Raw genomic sequence first — 16837 nt, 5'->3', positions numbered from 1 at the left:
TGTGCACTGCGAAAGAGCTCACACGAAGTGTCCTTAGACACATGGAAAACAGAACCTCTGGGAGGTCTTGAATATGCCTAATACTCTGATTATGGTAATGGTACCACAGGAACTTGCATACGTCTAAATACATCAAATTGCACACATTAAATATGTGCATTATTTGTCCGTAAAACCTCAGTAAAGCTGCTTCAAGTAAATCATAAACAAATAAATAAGAAGAACCCTTCCCCATCCTGCATAATAAGAGCCCAGGAAAAAAAAAGTTGAGACATACTGTGAAACAATGATGGAGGGTTTTACAGTGAGGAAAGATTATGCATTTACCTTTTAGGTCATGTTAAGGATTTTAATCTTTTTTGGAAGGGCATTTAGAAGCAACTGGAGAGTCTTAAGAGGGAGAAGAAAAGGAGTGACATCAAATTTTGCTGTTTGAACAAATGATCACTGTGACTGCATTAAGGAGAACAGATTGAATAGTTGCAAAAATTGACCTGGAGAAACTTGTTCAGGGCTGATATAAGCAAAGAGAGGTGAGGGATGATTGGGCCCTGGAATAATAAGTAAAATGCAGAGAAGGAAATTAAATCACGATATAGTGGTAGAATGACTAAGAGTACTGGGGGATGAATTAGACGTGGGAAATGAGACATCCAAACAGATACTAAGTTTCTGACTTGCACACAAGATGGATGGTGTTGCCATTCATCTAGAAAACTGTTACAGAAGGTGTCGTGGGAGCGATGGTGCTTGTGTTTGCTTACACTGTGTCTAAAGGCAGGCTGAAGCTTCCAAGAATAGAGTTTGTATGGATATAAGGGTCTAGACCTCAGAGGAGATTCAGGATTAAATGTAGAACTGTGAGTCATTGAATTTTAAGGATTAATTAAAGAGTGAAAGATATAATTTTGGAGACAGAGATTGTGTATTGAGCAGAGAACCTAGGGCCAAATCTTAAAGAATCCCAACTTGTAAGATATAAACAGGTGAGAATGGGTCCATAGGACAGAAGGAGAACTAATAGCTAGAAAAGAGTGAGGGTGCCAAGAGGGTGCGGTGTGACTGAAGATAAGTGAGTGCATTAACCTGAGAAGGAGGAGAAAATCAATGGATGCTGCTCAGGAGTCATGAAAGGAGAAAAATGAATTTTTTGAAAAATTTGCATTGATGGTTATAGTGAGATCATAAATCATCAGTCAAACTGAAGTGAATTGATCCATGAGTAAGAAATGATGAGCTCAAGACTGAACAAAGGCGACTTGTTTTGTTTTGTTTTGTTTTGTTATTTGAAGGTTTTTGTCTTCCAGTTTTACTGAGACATAACTGACACGCAGCACTGGATCAGTTTAAGTTGTACAGCATCCCGATTTGACTTACATACATCGTGAAGTGATGACCACAGTAAGTTTAGTGAACATCTCATAGATAGAAAATTAAATAGAAAAAAAAATGTTCCCTGTGATGAGAACCCTTAAGAGTTACTCTCTTAACTTTCATATACAACACAGAGCACTGTTATATTTACCATGTTGTACATTACTTCCCTGGTCCTTATCTGTCTTATAACTTGAAGTTTGTACCTTCATTCAATTCCCCTTTCTCTCATCCCACCCCCTCCTCTGGTAACCACAAACTGATCTCTTTTTCTCTGAGTTTGTTTTTGATGTATAACTGACCTTCAACACTATGCTAGTTCCTGTTACACAACACAGTGATTTAATGTCTTTTTACATTTCAAAATGATCACCATCATAGTCTGGCTACCATCTGTCACCATACAAAGATATTGCATAACTCTTATTGGAAGTTTTCTTCAGAGAAAATAAGAAAGAGATGCGGAGGTTTATAGCTCAGTGGTACAGGGTGTGCTTAGCATGCAGGAGGTCCTGGGTTCAATCCCAGTGCCTCTGTTAACAAATAAATAAGCAAACCTAATATACCCCATCCACCCCCACAAAAGAATTCTAAAAAAAATAAAAAATGAAGAGTCCGGGATTGGCAGTTTAGGGTGGGTGCTTGTGTGTTTTCTTAGAAAGGGATGTGAAAACACTCACGAGCAATGTGCAAGATTCAGTTGAGAGGCAGGAGTTAATAAACACAGAAACAGAAAAGAAGAATACTTTTCTAAGGTGGTGGGAGGGAGGGATCAAAACATAGGTGGCAGGATTGACTATAGATGAGAAGAGGGGCTTCCCTTTTATGACGAGGTAAGAGTGAAGAAAGCGACAACCAGAAGTAGGTGGGTAACTGCAAATATCCAACTCCCAGCTTAGCCCTCCCCATGCCCTTCCTTCCTCCCCTTCACCTCGTAATCTTATGTTTGTTTTCTAGGTCTGTGAGTCTGTTTCTGTTTTGTTTATACTGCATAGCACAAGGAACTATATTCAATATCTTGTGATAACCTATAATGAAAAAGAGTATGAAAAGGAATATTTGTATGTATATGTATGACTGAACTATTATGAATGCCTGATACTTTGTAACTCATTTCTTTTTCCCCTGCAGACAAGCACCTCTCCTTTCTAGGTAACTTTCTGTAAGTGTTGAGGGGAGTAGGATGCTGCAGCCAAGGTACTCAGGTTCTTAATAACAGCCTTTTTTTTTAATCTCATAGTGTCCTTCTTCTTACAATAAACAGGTATTTAAAAAGAGGTGAGAGTTTGTGTGAAGCTGCGTTAGGATATATTCAAATATGGATTTACACTGTACCAGTGACCAGGGCTCACTACAACGCCCAGAGCTGCTAAGACTATGGACCCTGCCAGCATCACTGAGTACCATGATGCTTTCCCTCTGCATCCACCTTCCAGCACTCCATCCCCGAGATAAAACATATATCTCCAAATGTCAGGTGTGTTAGGTTATATCTGAATGGGATTCACGTTCTTTACCACTGGATTCCTGGATCCCATTTAAATCGTTGACATTGTGGCAAGAAAGTGTTTAAACATTCTTGAACATTCTCTGAGCATAAAAGAGGTTTTTTTTTTTTTTGCAGTAGACAGTCTTATTTATATCATCTTATAAAATAAGACCATTGTTTCTAACCTAGAGTAATGTTTTAAACAATTTTAGCAATTTTTTTTACTACTTTTATTAAATAGGATATCATTAAAACATTAGTAGACAGATGTTGAATGCTCTGATTAATTTGATCAAATTTTTAATTTTACATAAATTTTTTTTTCTTGGGTTTTTTGGATTTTGTTGTTGTTGTCATGCGTGTATGTTTTTGTTGTTGTTGGTGGTGGTGGTGGTTTTCCATTTGTTTGTTTGTTTTTGGTAAGCTGACCCTCCGGTGGCCCTGAACAGCTGAGTTAGCTTTAAGTGCTTTCACAAGGCTTTTTGTACTTTCCTTATTTTATAACAAATGCCTCACCTCACCTCCTTATTTCCCCCTTTTCTAAAATTGCTAAAGTTACCATTTTCCTTTCACATCTGTGCCACAACTTTGATTTAGCATCAGCATGAACACGTGGATGAGCTAGAACAGACAGAGGGCGAACGCTCCACACCAGCAGACAGAGACGAAGTCGCATCCCCACGCGCAGCGTTTGTTATCAGCTCCATCTGAGCAGAACAGAAGGAACATTAACTCCAGCCTCTGCGCCTCACTGATCCTGGGCTGAAGCTTTCACACGCGGTGTCGCTTTTGAACTCCATTAGTCTTTTAAGCTCAGGCTGGGAGAAGATTCATTCTCATGCAAGGCCCGGAACTGGTTGCCAATAAAATCCTACCCTGACAAATAAATGGGCTGTAATATAACCTGCTCCAGGGCAGTGAAATCTCAAGCACTCAAATATGACCTGCCGCAAACACAATATGCAGCAATTCCTGCAGAATGTTACTCTGGCCCTTGGCTTCTCCCAGATTCCTCCATTCATAAAACTGAAACCTTGGCTCACCTGCCGCAGAATTGCAGTGTTCTTTTGTTATTATTTCTAAGACAAGTTCACATAGGATTGCTGTTATATTCATCACAAGGTTTCTGTTGGAGCTGCATAAGCGAAGTTTGAGGATTTTTTTGGTATTATTTAGTGTGATAGAGGCTGCCTCTTGTATAACATATGCTCTCCTTAACAAGCCGAAACAGGGAAATTGTGTTTCTTTCATTTGTCTTTGCCATCTAAAGCAAAATAATATCACCACCACTGAAGCAGACAGGAGTATCTATTTATCCAAAGTTTGTGACTATCATTTACCAAAATATGAAATACATAAAAAGGGAGTGTCAGGCAGGTGTAGAAATGATGGGTATGCTAAGGGGGGCAGGTTAAGAAGATTTATAACAAATATCCTATAGAATTTTCTTCCTTGCTTTCCTCTCAAGGATGCTGAAAGGATCAAATATGATAATCTGAGTGAAGTTGTGTTACACATTATAAAGCAATAGACAGAGGCAAGGGATTATTTTTACCAAATAGAATAAGGCCAGTTTTTAATAAATATTATCACTCACTAAGTTCCGTCTCAGCTATGGATCTGACACCATGGAATACAATAGTATTACAAAAGGGAAGAAGAGTCTGAACACAAAATTTATTACTTAGGGAAATTAAATAGTTTCCCACAGGTATAAAGGATAATGTTTATCTTTCTCTCTGGTAAACCTTTCTGAATATCTCAATTGCTGCTCATCTCTAGGAAGCATTTTTTTCTTATTTGTATCCCACTAAGGAATTCCCAGATACTATCTTACCACAATTTCACTGTTTGCCTGAGTTCTGAACATGAATTCTGTTTAGAATTGTATAATTCAATGTTTTCTTCACAGACAGGTTCAAATGAAACAGGCCCAGTCAATGGGTCCATCATCAACAAACTAGAAACTCACGAAGCACAGACTCATGAGGGAAGAGTAGAGAGAGAAATGGAAAAGAAGAGGATGTGGAGAAATAAGAGGGTCCAGCCAGGTAGGCTTTCTGAGGGTGGGGCATGTAGTCATGGAGGAGGAGGCAGGGGTGGGTTGTGGGAAGAACAGTGATGAAGGCATGATGACAGATGATGGCAGACAATATGCATAAAGCAACTGATGTGAGGTTTGTGTGAGATCATCTGGTCGCCCGTGTCATAGCTGGATAAGGACATGAGTCCCAAAGGAGATTGGTGAGAGGAAGGATGAAGTAGAAATTACCCAGAGGCCTCAAGATCTTGGAACCTTTTGAAGTGAAACAAAACAAAACAACACACACACACACACAATTTTCTTTTTAGTTTAGCTGAAAACAATGTGTGAATTCTTGCACAGATCACTTAACATCCCCATGTCTTTGTGTTCTCAGTTGTATCAGGAAGATGATGATGATGGTAATAATAATAATAATGACAATAAGGATTACTGTGAGGTCCTCAGTTAGTAGCTATTACTACTTAGCAATCATTGAATGAGAAGTGAAACAGTGATGCAATATTTGAGGAAAGTAAAGAAGATTATTTAGAAAATACATATTTCTTTCATTTGTTTCCAGTTACAGTTTCCCAGTTGTAACTGAATCATACAGGAAGCACAGGTCATGAGACTCATTTTACTGGGAAGTTCTTCAAGGATACAAACATTGTATATTAGAGAGAAAATGGTCTTGGTCATTCTAGAAATGTCTTCAAATCTATTCTCTCTCATTTATTTGTGTGGTTTTGAATAAAGTATTTAACTTACTTGAACATCATACAACAATTATATTAATGATACTTTCTTGAAAGAGATGTGAGGAAAAATGAGCTAAGGGTTTAAATAACCATATTCATTAAAAGAACATCATATATTTTACTTTCCTCCCCTCTCTTTCCCTTAGAGAAGCCATAGGAGAAAATGTTACATCACAGACTTCATTTCTATTAGTACCTGAAAGAACAGAAGTCCTGGAAGGAGGGTAAACAGTGGTTGGTATACAATGTAACACATATTCTCTCTTTTTCTTTTTCTCACACACACACTTTTTAAAAATGAAGGTTAATAAGCAAAAGGAGAATGGAAAAGTCAGCTTACAGGCAAATATATCAACCAAATGATCTTTCAAGAAACTGCCTGGTTTCTTAGAAGACAAACTATGGTTACCAAAGTGGAAAGGGGTGGAGCGGAGGGATAATGTAGGAGTTTGGGATTAACAGATCACACACTACTATCGATAAACAACGAGGACCTACTGTGTAGCACAGGGAACTCAGTGTCTTGTAATAACGTATAATGGAAAAGAATCTGAAAGGAAAGTATGTATGTATGTATATGCATAACTAAATTGCTTTGCTGTACACCTGAAACTAACATTGTAAAGCAACTACACTTCAGTAAACATACAATTCTTAAAGTAAGACATTTTCTAAAAACTATAAAAATAATCCACCTAAGGACAGAAAACAACAAAAAACAAACTGTCCAGTTTTGTTTTGCATTTTCCTGATATACAGTGGCATATTATTCAACCATAAAAAAGGACATCCTGCCATTTTCAACAACATTGGTGAATCTGCAGGGCATTATGTGAAATGAAACAAGTCAAAGAAACACAAGTACTTAATGATCTGCTATGTGGAATTTAAAGATATCAAACTCACAGACAAGGAAAGTAAATGATGGCTTTTGGGAGCTAGGGGGCTGGGGGGCATGGGGAGATGTTGGTTAAAAGGTACAAACCTTGAGTTATAAGATGAGTAAGTTCTGGGACTCTCATGTGGAGCCAGTTCCCCAACTGCAACTGAATCATATATGAATCATAAGTCACAGGAGTCATTCTACCAGGAAGTTTGTCAAGGATAAAAACTTCATACATTAGAAAGAAATCAACTTAGTCTTTCCAGAAATGTCTTCAACTCTAGGATCTCTTGTTTATTGAGTGACTTTGTACAAAGTAGTTCTTATTGGTACAAAAGGTGTATGGTTGTATTTTAACTAAAGTACAGCATGATGATCATAGTGAACAATTCTGCATTGACAAAAAAATTTAAAAAAAAAAGAAGATGCCGTCTGTCCCATAATTCTACAAATGTGGACATTTAACTTGATGCCAATGAATATTAAATGTAGACTGGAATTCTTCTGGAAGAATTTAGTAGCCCTCAGCAGAGAAAATGGTCCTGCTTTATTCAAGCAGAAGAGAAAAGCATCTATTTCAGATCTTCATTAGCCTGAAAATTTTGGCTCCTTTTATGTTGGGCAACATTTCCAGACATTACTTCCCTGAACCCTGCTTTTAGCACAGGTTTCTGGAAGAGAGATGCTCAGCAACAGAGAAAACGTTCTTTTCTGTGAGATCGTTAGTTCACGTCCATCTCTGGCAATATTCAGATACTGTTTCTAAGAAAAGCAAGTAGTCTTTAATTCTCTGCATAGGGCAGAGAAAATTATTCCTGAAGTGTCACTGGATTATGACTTGGAACACTGAAATGCTCATCATTTTTGGTAACAACACTCTATAATTTAAATTAAATTTTTACAGAAAAATTTCAAATTAACTGGGGTGAAAATGCAAGGATCATTACACAATGGGCATGCCTGAATGTTACAACCAAGAGGTGCTGACAGCTATTACAGAGACTTCAAAATGAAGCTCTTGTGGCTTTAAGACTTGCTCCCCTGTTAGGGCTTGGAGTTAGATTCAGCACTATGCACAACTGAGCCTTGACTTACTTTTCAGTTACTGATTTATTATTTATTAGTTACTTTGTGTTATTTATCATGCAGTTACTTTAATCAAAATCCTTAGTCACTCAGTTCATTAGACTGTTGGTTCTTTAAGAAACACACTCTGCCTTACATGGCATTCAGTTCTCCCTCTGTGTTTAGTGAATGAGTGAATCAACCAACATATAGGAAGTGAGTATTATACAAACCGTAGAACAAGAAATTCATCTCTAAGCATGCCAGTAAATTATGAACTAGCTGCGGAGACTAGGCACGTGTATATGATGCAAAGAAACAAGGAAATGATCAAATCTGAAAACAGACATCATATGTCACTCTAGTTGCAAAAGACGGTGTATCAGTCACAATTAGGGGATTTTTTTGCCTGTAAAACTCTGAATTAGACACTAGATTTTGCTTTGGGATTACACACACACACACATGATAGTTGAAAGACACATTTTATTATGTTGAGCAAATATAAAACAGGTATAAATAGAAACAGATCCTGACCCATGCATTCACCAATTTTCTCTTTTGACAGGATTATGACAGATATGTAAGCTCCCTGGGATCGAATATTAAAAAAAAAATGATTTAGAGCAATGATTTTTAACTGCTCTAAATTCACCCATCCTTTGCTATTTCTCTTCACTGGGTTCCATATCATGAAAGATTATGCCACTAATCAGCATTGGTTGAACAGTAAGTAATTTATTTCCCTATTTATTTAAATGTAAAACACACACGTTTGCCTGGCAGAACACATGCCATGAGCTACCTATGATCTAGGCTAACACAGCAAGTGGAAATAATTTCTGCTAACATATTGTGGACACTTTAGCCAGTCATAGCAGGTTTTCCAGTGCTAAGTGCACTCTGTTCCACAGGCTCTTTGTGAGAGCAGATTACTGCTCGTGACCTCCCCACTCCACTCCATTAGTAGCCTCGAGTAGCCTGAGAATGCACTCGCTCACATTGCGAAGCTCTGACTTGCAGGTTGTAGACAGAACAAGGGCTAATCTGTAAGGAGGGAGAATCCAGGGCTGGCCTTTAAAAGGGGGATTGTAACACTGGCACTTCTAAGCCCTATAATTTCACTGGCATGGGATTCTGAAGAAGTGGAATACATGTACAACGTATCTTCAAGATGACATCTTATGAAATGTACGTGATTAGTGAATACAGTTAGAAGTTACATGTGAAAGTTAAGAGAGGAAATCCTAAGAGTTCTCATCACAAGGGAAAATTTTTTTCTTCTTTCATTTTGTATCAATATCTATATGAGATGAAAGTTTATTAAGCTTATTGTAATCATTTCATAATGGATATAAGAAAAATCATTATGTGGCATGTGTTAAACTTATATAGTGCTGTATGTCAATCTTATCTCAATGAAACTAGGGAAAAAAAGATGGCACCCTCTTAATTTGGTTAAATTTTGGAAACCAATGCCATATGTGTTACTCTACCAAATCAAACGTGGAGTTCCTCAACACCCATCATTTCAGTCATCCACAGTAAGTAAGACAATAACCATTTATTTTGGGTGAAAAACAAGGTTATCTTGCCTGTGTTAAAACCATTGTAATGTAGACATTAATATAAAACTAAGTGGTATTTGCACTCTGATACAGGCTTTAAGAAATCATAGCCAAGCATGCAGTTAACTACTGAATGGTAAGCTATGTCCATCCCATTTTTCATAGTCAAATGCCTATACTGAAGCCGGAGTGCTATTTTAGTTTTTTAAGGCACATTACCAAACTAAGTATATAAGAGTAAAAATAGAGCACCACACCTCAACACTATCTTAATGTCTCGTTGTGAGCACATTGGTATAAATATGAGACTTAGGAAGCCAGAAGCATGTTTCAGATGTGTTGCTATTTACACTTACTCAGTCTATTTCAAGTAAATAGTAGAACACATTGCATGTGATAAAGGGGTTGATGCCCATAAAGGGAAATTCTACCTCAGCCCACAGTCTCCTTGTGCCAATGTCACCGCAATGTGAGTTTCCATGGAATAGCCTTGCTCAACACTGAATCAAGGGTCAAAGATGATTTTTTCTAAAGAAAGCACAATGCAGGGGATATCATTTACGGCTTGTCCAGCATAGGTTTGTTTAATGACCATGTAGGCTGGATGGGGTCATAAAAAGAATAGGACCAGAAGTCTAGAATTTCATTAGTAGAAGATTCTGAGTATTGTGGAGAGCACAATGTCAACCCACCGCTACTGCCCCAATGCCCTTGAACAAAGCACTTAAATGCTCGCTGCCTCCGTTCATGATGAGGAGCTGGGTGAGCTGGCCTTTTAATACCCTTCCACATGTAATGTTCCAGGCTGCCTTTCCTTTTACCACAGTACAACCACTCTGGCTCCCCCTTCTCTTTTTTGCCCTCAGGAAGTAGCAGAACGTAAGTTAGAGAAAGAGATGGTCCACCTTCATGGAAGAAAGCAAACTTCATACTAGCATATTTCCTCCTAGAAAGAATCAGGTAACACCCCAACTTAAAAAAAAAAAAAATCTGTGACTGAAGTATCTTCCAGTTTAAATAAATGCCTGTTTTGGCAAGGATGAGAGTAAACCCTATGCCTTCTGTTCAACAGTTTTTTTGTAAATGCCTTGAATCACACCCTAGCCAATGATTAAAGGGCATTTACAGAATCTCTCTGAGGAAGGTAACAACTCACGTTAGTTCATCCAGTGTCTCCACGAGTCACAGGAGGCAAAAGGGAAGCAAACTGGGAAGACACCGTCGCCTCTGGGTCCTGACTCTGACTCTTAGATGAAAGTTGTATTTTCTTTCCCTCCACAGTTGACATACTGGATAAAAGAAATCCTCCTCGACAGAACAGTCTCTCTCCAGCTCACTTCAGCTACGTAAATACAGAGACGCTGGCCAAGTGAGGTCAGAAACAAAGCCTGAATTGAAAAACTTTCAGCTTTTCAAGCACCTGCTACAACTAGCTCCCTGGCTGCGGGCTCTGCCAGGTTCCTTTCGAAGACTCCCGACTCCCTAACATGCCGCATGCAGGACCCAAGCTGGGAAATGCTACTGCAACGACCTTGGTCAGAGGTATTTCAGGAATGTTTTCAGGAGATGTTGTAAAGATATTAAAGTCACATTTCTCACTGTCACTGTTGTGATGTTTGCACTTGGTCCCCTCAAGCCCCAGAAAAAAATGTAAATAAAAAAAAGCCTTTTGCCTAACCTGGAGCTGGCGATCAGTATGGAGGAGTAATGAACTAGGGACCTGCTCCAGGACAAGCATATTTACTGGAGCTCTGGCAGCATAAGACTTTGTGTTGCTCTTGAAGGCAAACAAAGCTAGTTAGAGCCTTGCACTGTTTGTCTCTTTTTATGACACAAGAACAAATGATTTGATCAAAATGATAACTTTTGACCATGTGGTAGAAATGCAATATTTATTTATGTATTAAAGTATAGTTAATTTACAACATTGTGTTCATTTCAGGTGCACAGAAAACTGATTCAGTTTACATACATATATATACACATACACACACACACACATATATATAAAATCTACTCTTTTTACAGGTTCTTTTCCATTATAGGTTATTGCAAGATACTGAATAAAGTTTCCTGTGCTACACAGCAGACACTTATTGGTTCTCTATTTTACATCTGTTAATCCCAAACTCCTAATTTTATCCCTCCCCTTCTCCTTTCCCTCTCTGGTAATCATAAGTTTTTTTTTTTTTCTATGTCTGTGAATCTGTTTCTGTTTTGTAAATAATATCTCTTAAAACAATTATTTCATTTGGAAAAACAAGTAAAACCACAACCACAACCAAAACCACAAACTCTTGTGCTTCTGTGTTTTAATAAAACTCTGACTGGTACCCATGAGCCAGATGTGTTTTAATAATGAAAGGACAATAACAACTCTGTTTGCTAAGCTTCACAAATGCAAAGCCAGGGCATCGCTGGTAGGCCATAGGAATTTAATGGACATGGCCGTCTTCCCAATTAAGCTTCTATGAATATAATTTATTTAATATTCATCTTAAAACAGCCCTTTAAGTAACTAAGAGATGTGCACTTCACCAACAGTATCCTAGAAGCAGGTTTTATTTTTCTAGATAGCCCATCCCAGTAAGTCTCCAGCTGATGTTCAGTTCACTTTTAAAATTCTCATGACCTTTAAAACAGCTTACTACTATAAAAGAAAGAGAGGGAAGGTGACACTGTAAAAGAGTTGATGGCAGCAGAAGGAAAAGACACATTCGTAGAAATCAGAAAGGAAAAGAACCCTTCACTGAAACAGTTCAAATCAGAGAAGAGCTCAGTGTTCCCCAGGGCTTCCGTGAGAACTTAACAAAATAATTGGCCTGGGCAAGCCAGTCACAGAGACACAGACGGAAATCAAGCCCTTGACTAATTTAATTTCAAAATTGACCTTTTCACCTGCAGGCAGAGGAACGACTTCTTTCCTTGGAATAGTAGAAAGCCTGAGGCTAGCAGGCAAATGCTGGCCCAGAACCCCCTACTGCCCCCGCCAGCCCCATTCTGTTGCCTTTCCACGTGTGACTCCCTGTCATTTTCACTGCACACAGAGTCACACCTGGGGTCATTCAAATGTCTACTGCTACTTAATGGAAATCCTCACTGCCCATAAAGGGGCTTAGTGCCAAACCCAGGACACAAGCTCTGAACTTATATTTTGATTTTAGTTTTAATTTCCTTTAACGGAAAAATTAAAACTTTAAATGAATAAAGGCATCACCCAAAGACCCAACAAAAACTACTGTGAATGTTTCATCATAATTCTTAAGAAGTAATTTTTATTTTTATGTTTAGAGTCTCTGATACACATACTTTGGCTTAGATTTTTCTATGTTTGCCGTAGTCATCTCAGACTTATTTCTTATGATTTCTATGTGACATTAATAGTAATATTTTATGATTAGGGAGAGCTCTAGTTATCATGTTAAGAATATTATACTACCTTATGCAACCACTTCAAAACTGTTGACTGTTTAGGTTGTTTTTAGTTTTTCTCTATTGTAAGTAATATTGAATGAATTTTTTTTTGTATTGTACCAATATTAATTTTCAAATACAGGATATACAAGCTTCTCTCACCAGGTCTGGCATGTCCCAGTTTAAAAAAATATTTACAATAAGAAAATTACCTCTCATTTTAAAATTTGCATTTCTCCAAGTAGTCATTAAATTCACCATTATGTCTCATGGTTATTTGCCATTTACATTCCACTTTTTTTTTTTTTTTTTGGAGCTGGAGAAAGGACTAAGTTTTATTTATTTATTGGATGGAGGGGCTGGGGATTGAACCCAGGACCTTGTGCAAGCTAGGCATGAGCTCTACCACTGGGCTGTACCCTTACCCAGCTACATTCCACTTTTTATTAACTTTTTATTGCTTGCACTTTATTAAAATTAAGGTGACAATTGTTTTCTGTTTTTAAAGCTATCAGTCTTTATGGTAAATATGTCCTCCGTGTCCAGTTTGAGTTTTTATTTTGTTCAACAACAGTTCCTGTCACCTCTTTTCTTTTACTAGTTTTCCCAGATCAGAAAAAAAAAAAAAAGAGATGAAAATAGAAAAAGATTTCCATTCTTGGGTCCATAAAACAATGATATTTTCACAAATCTTATCATGTTGTTATTCGTACACTGGTAAGCTGATTCTGATGTTGTTTGGACCTATTCAGATAGAAAGATGCTTGTGGCCATTTCAGCAACAAGGCTACTACTCAGATCTTGCAGAAGAAAAAGTCTCACACCTCCAAGGCAAACACAGGCTGCCATTGTTCCAGCCATAACTCTATGATCCCCTTCCAGTTAGCCTTCAAATGCCTAACTCCACACCAGCTAGCATGGTGATTACAGTGTTCCAGCTCTTTCATAATAAGATGCACCTATATGTAGCTATTACAACACTGAAAAATCAAGTCTATAATTATTTACTTATACGTATTTCTTCCCAAAAAACCATGAACTGTAGAGGAACATGTGCTTTTCTGTTCTCTAACATTATGCCTAATAGATAGGTGTCCAATTAATATTAAATGAATAGCATAATTACCTAATTAGTTAAATGACAAGAAGCAATGAGAGAGTGAAATGTAGAAAGACAGGTGGAGACAGGAAATGCAGAATCATTCATTTTCCATCATACTATGGAAAGGTGAGCAAATCATGACACTTACGGGCACCAAACAAAGAGGAATTGTACTATGTCACTCAATCACCTCTTCATACAGGAAGACTGATGGGTTTCAAATAGCCTGTGCATTTGCCCAAGCCTCAAGTGTCCTGTGTGAGTTATCATCACAAGAGTTGTGCTGTGAGCCAGCTTCATCATAGCTGTGTGTTGGCCTTGCCGTCTTTGGGGCCGTCCTCCCTTTCAAATTTGCTTTTTCATATTTCTAATATGATGATTATGACAAAAGAGAGCCACGCCCTTGAATGGAGTACAGTCCCATTTCCTATGCAAGACCCATAGAGATGCCTCCTACACCAAGGAGACACTCACTCCCTCTCCCACCACCGGGGGGACTACTGTAAGATCAGCTTCTCCTTTGAAGAGGATCAGGGCAACAGCATCATATGGATGCTTTTACAAGAAAACACAGGAAATAGGAATTCAAGTAATTTTATTAAATGAATAAAGGAGATAAACTAAAAAATACATATTGTAACAATTAGGCAAATAAAAGGAAAAAATGCTCTTCATGGAAAAAGAATATTAAGCCCAAACAAGATTAAAAGCCAGGATTTCAATGAAGGAGAGTTTCCTGAAAGAGTGGATACATCAATTACGTCATAAGATGATTTTTGATACTCACATAGTAACGTTAAAGTCAACAATCTGCAGAAGTCATGCCCTATTTGTGAAGATCGTGTTATTACTCAATTAACCATGATCTAGGACGACTAGTTAGAAATGTTTGACTTGGCAAGACAGAGCTTGTTATCAGGTTATGCATTTTCAATCATTCCATCTTTTATTGAACATGTGGTTATTAATTATAAAATAACAGGAACTCAAAACATATAATTCAACTGATGAGCAAAACTGTAAGGGGAGTTACTGCAGATGGACACTCCTGGTTTATCACCTCCCTATTCATTTTCAGAAGGAAGAAGAAAGGTTTCATAAGGCATTTACCCATCATTGTATTCAAACTTGGTCTCGTCGTTCCAGTTTTCAAACAGCAATGGCAAAGAGAGAACATGATTTACCTCATTTTCTCCTGGATTCCATACAAAATCAACAAAGAGAATCAGTGACTGAGAGACAGCAACCTCTACAAAACTGATATTTCCATGAGACTTGGTTTAATAAATGAGGACTGAAAGTTGAATAAAAACAAAGAAGCTGATGATTGCAGATCTCATCAAGTCAGGGTTCCCACACGAGCAGTACACTCTGCTGGACAAACCAACAATTCCTCGTTTTTAACCACTGGGACCCCAGGCCAGGGCTTGTAGCTAAGACTTCCACAGACTCCATTCAGCATGTAAGATGGAGCAGGACTGAACCAGAAAGAACCCAGAAGAATCAATTTTTGCAAAAAGCAAACTACCTGTATGTAAGTGCAGAGAGAACACACTGCATTTTTACCAACTCTGCCCTTTTTACTTTACTGAGGGAGATAAAAAGATTAAAAAGACACAATAAACAGATCATTAGATGAAATTCTGCTACCATGGGACCTCCCTCAAATAGCTGGTCCAGAAAAATCCTGCTACTTCTCAAGAGGAGTAATTTTACAAAATGGAACCAGAAATAGACCAATGATACAAAGATGCTACCTTGAATAAAAGAAGTAAGAAGAAGGGAAAGAGAAAAGGAGAAGAAAAGAAATTGAAAATTATGTGCGTGTGTGTGTACATGTGTGGATAGACATAGATATAAGTAGATACATGCAGATTGATATATGCATCTATATGTACACACACACCCATATTTAAGCAGGGCATCGGCATCAGTCTCTCAGACTACATCTATCCTACCGGAGGGCTTTTTTCACAGCCCCCAGTCAGGGCACTTGGAGCAAGGTAACTCAGTGGTATGGTGGCTGGTGGCAGGGGACAGCCAGCTTCTGCACTGCATTCCTGCCCTTTCTCTTTAGGCCCCTCTTTCCAGTCTTAGAAGGGGATTTAACCTCTTTCCTAGGGTCAAAATAGTGTCAGCCTTCCTATTGCAGGGTCTGTTGAAAACTTCTGTGTTCCAGTCATACAGGCTTGGTGCTCTCAGAATGTACTGTTTGCACTTTCAAAAATTGTTCTTTGCAGATTAAAATGCTTGTCTAACACATGCACTTTGAAAACCCTATTTTTAACCCCAAAATGCATGTCTACCTTCCTTTAGGTTTTAAATAGGGACCATCAAGGCAACTAGGAATGAACGAGTGTAAGTTACTAGGAACACAAATGCTTCAACTTCACATATGCAAAAATAGTATCCTTGGTATATTGATATCATGATTAAAGCTTTATCTGCAGTGGAAAATTTGAATAAATATATATATGTGTGTGTGTGTGTATATATATCTTCTAATAAATGTGTTACTCTGTGGCATTAATGCACTGAGAAATAATTGTAAAGAATTTACCATCTCTAATTTATATATTAATTCCAAACTACTTATTGCATTTTTACTATGTTCCAGGTACTGTGCTAGGTACTAGAAACAAAGGAAGAATAAGACACAACTACCTTCTTCCTGGAGCTTAGGGCTGCTCTCATCCTCCTTCATCTTTAGATATTTATCTTCATTCTGTCCTTTCGTTCTGGTGAGAGGCATCGCATCACTAAGCAACATGTTTGGGAAAACACGTTTATTCCACAAACTGGATCTCTTTAAATTCAGTAAACAAGACTTTGAAAATACCAACTTGTGGACATGATACTAATGTACACAGATGCATGGTCAAACTGGAACGTGTATTCATATCCCATCAATGAGAAGTGCTCCCTCCCTCAGCTTTCAGGGTGTTGCTCCACATTCTCTTGGCATTTCACCTGCTGATTCTAACCACCCTCTAACATTAAAACCATCCTATTTATTTTTTATGGTACATACGCTATTGACGGCCATGATGAAGCGATGCAAAGTCAAAAACATTTCGCTTGCCTTTGTCCCCACTGTTTTGGGGCAAAACATTCCTGACTGGTGATTCATTCATGTAAAAGCTTTTCTGATTCATGTT

The sequence above is a fragment of the Camelus bactrianus genome, chromosome 4 (genome assembly GCF_048773025.1).
Source record: "Camelus bactrianus isolate YW-2024 breed Bactrian camel chromosome 4, ASM4877302v1, whole genome shotgun sequence".
Taxonomy (NCBI): Eukaryota; Metazoa; Chordata; class Mammalia; order Artiodactyla; family Camelidae; genus Camelus; species Camelus bactrianus.
Note: the sequence above shows the minus strand (reverse complement) of the source record.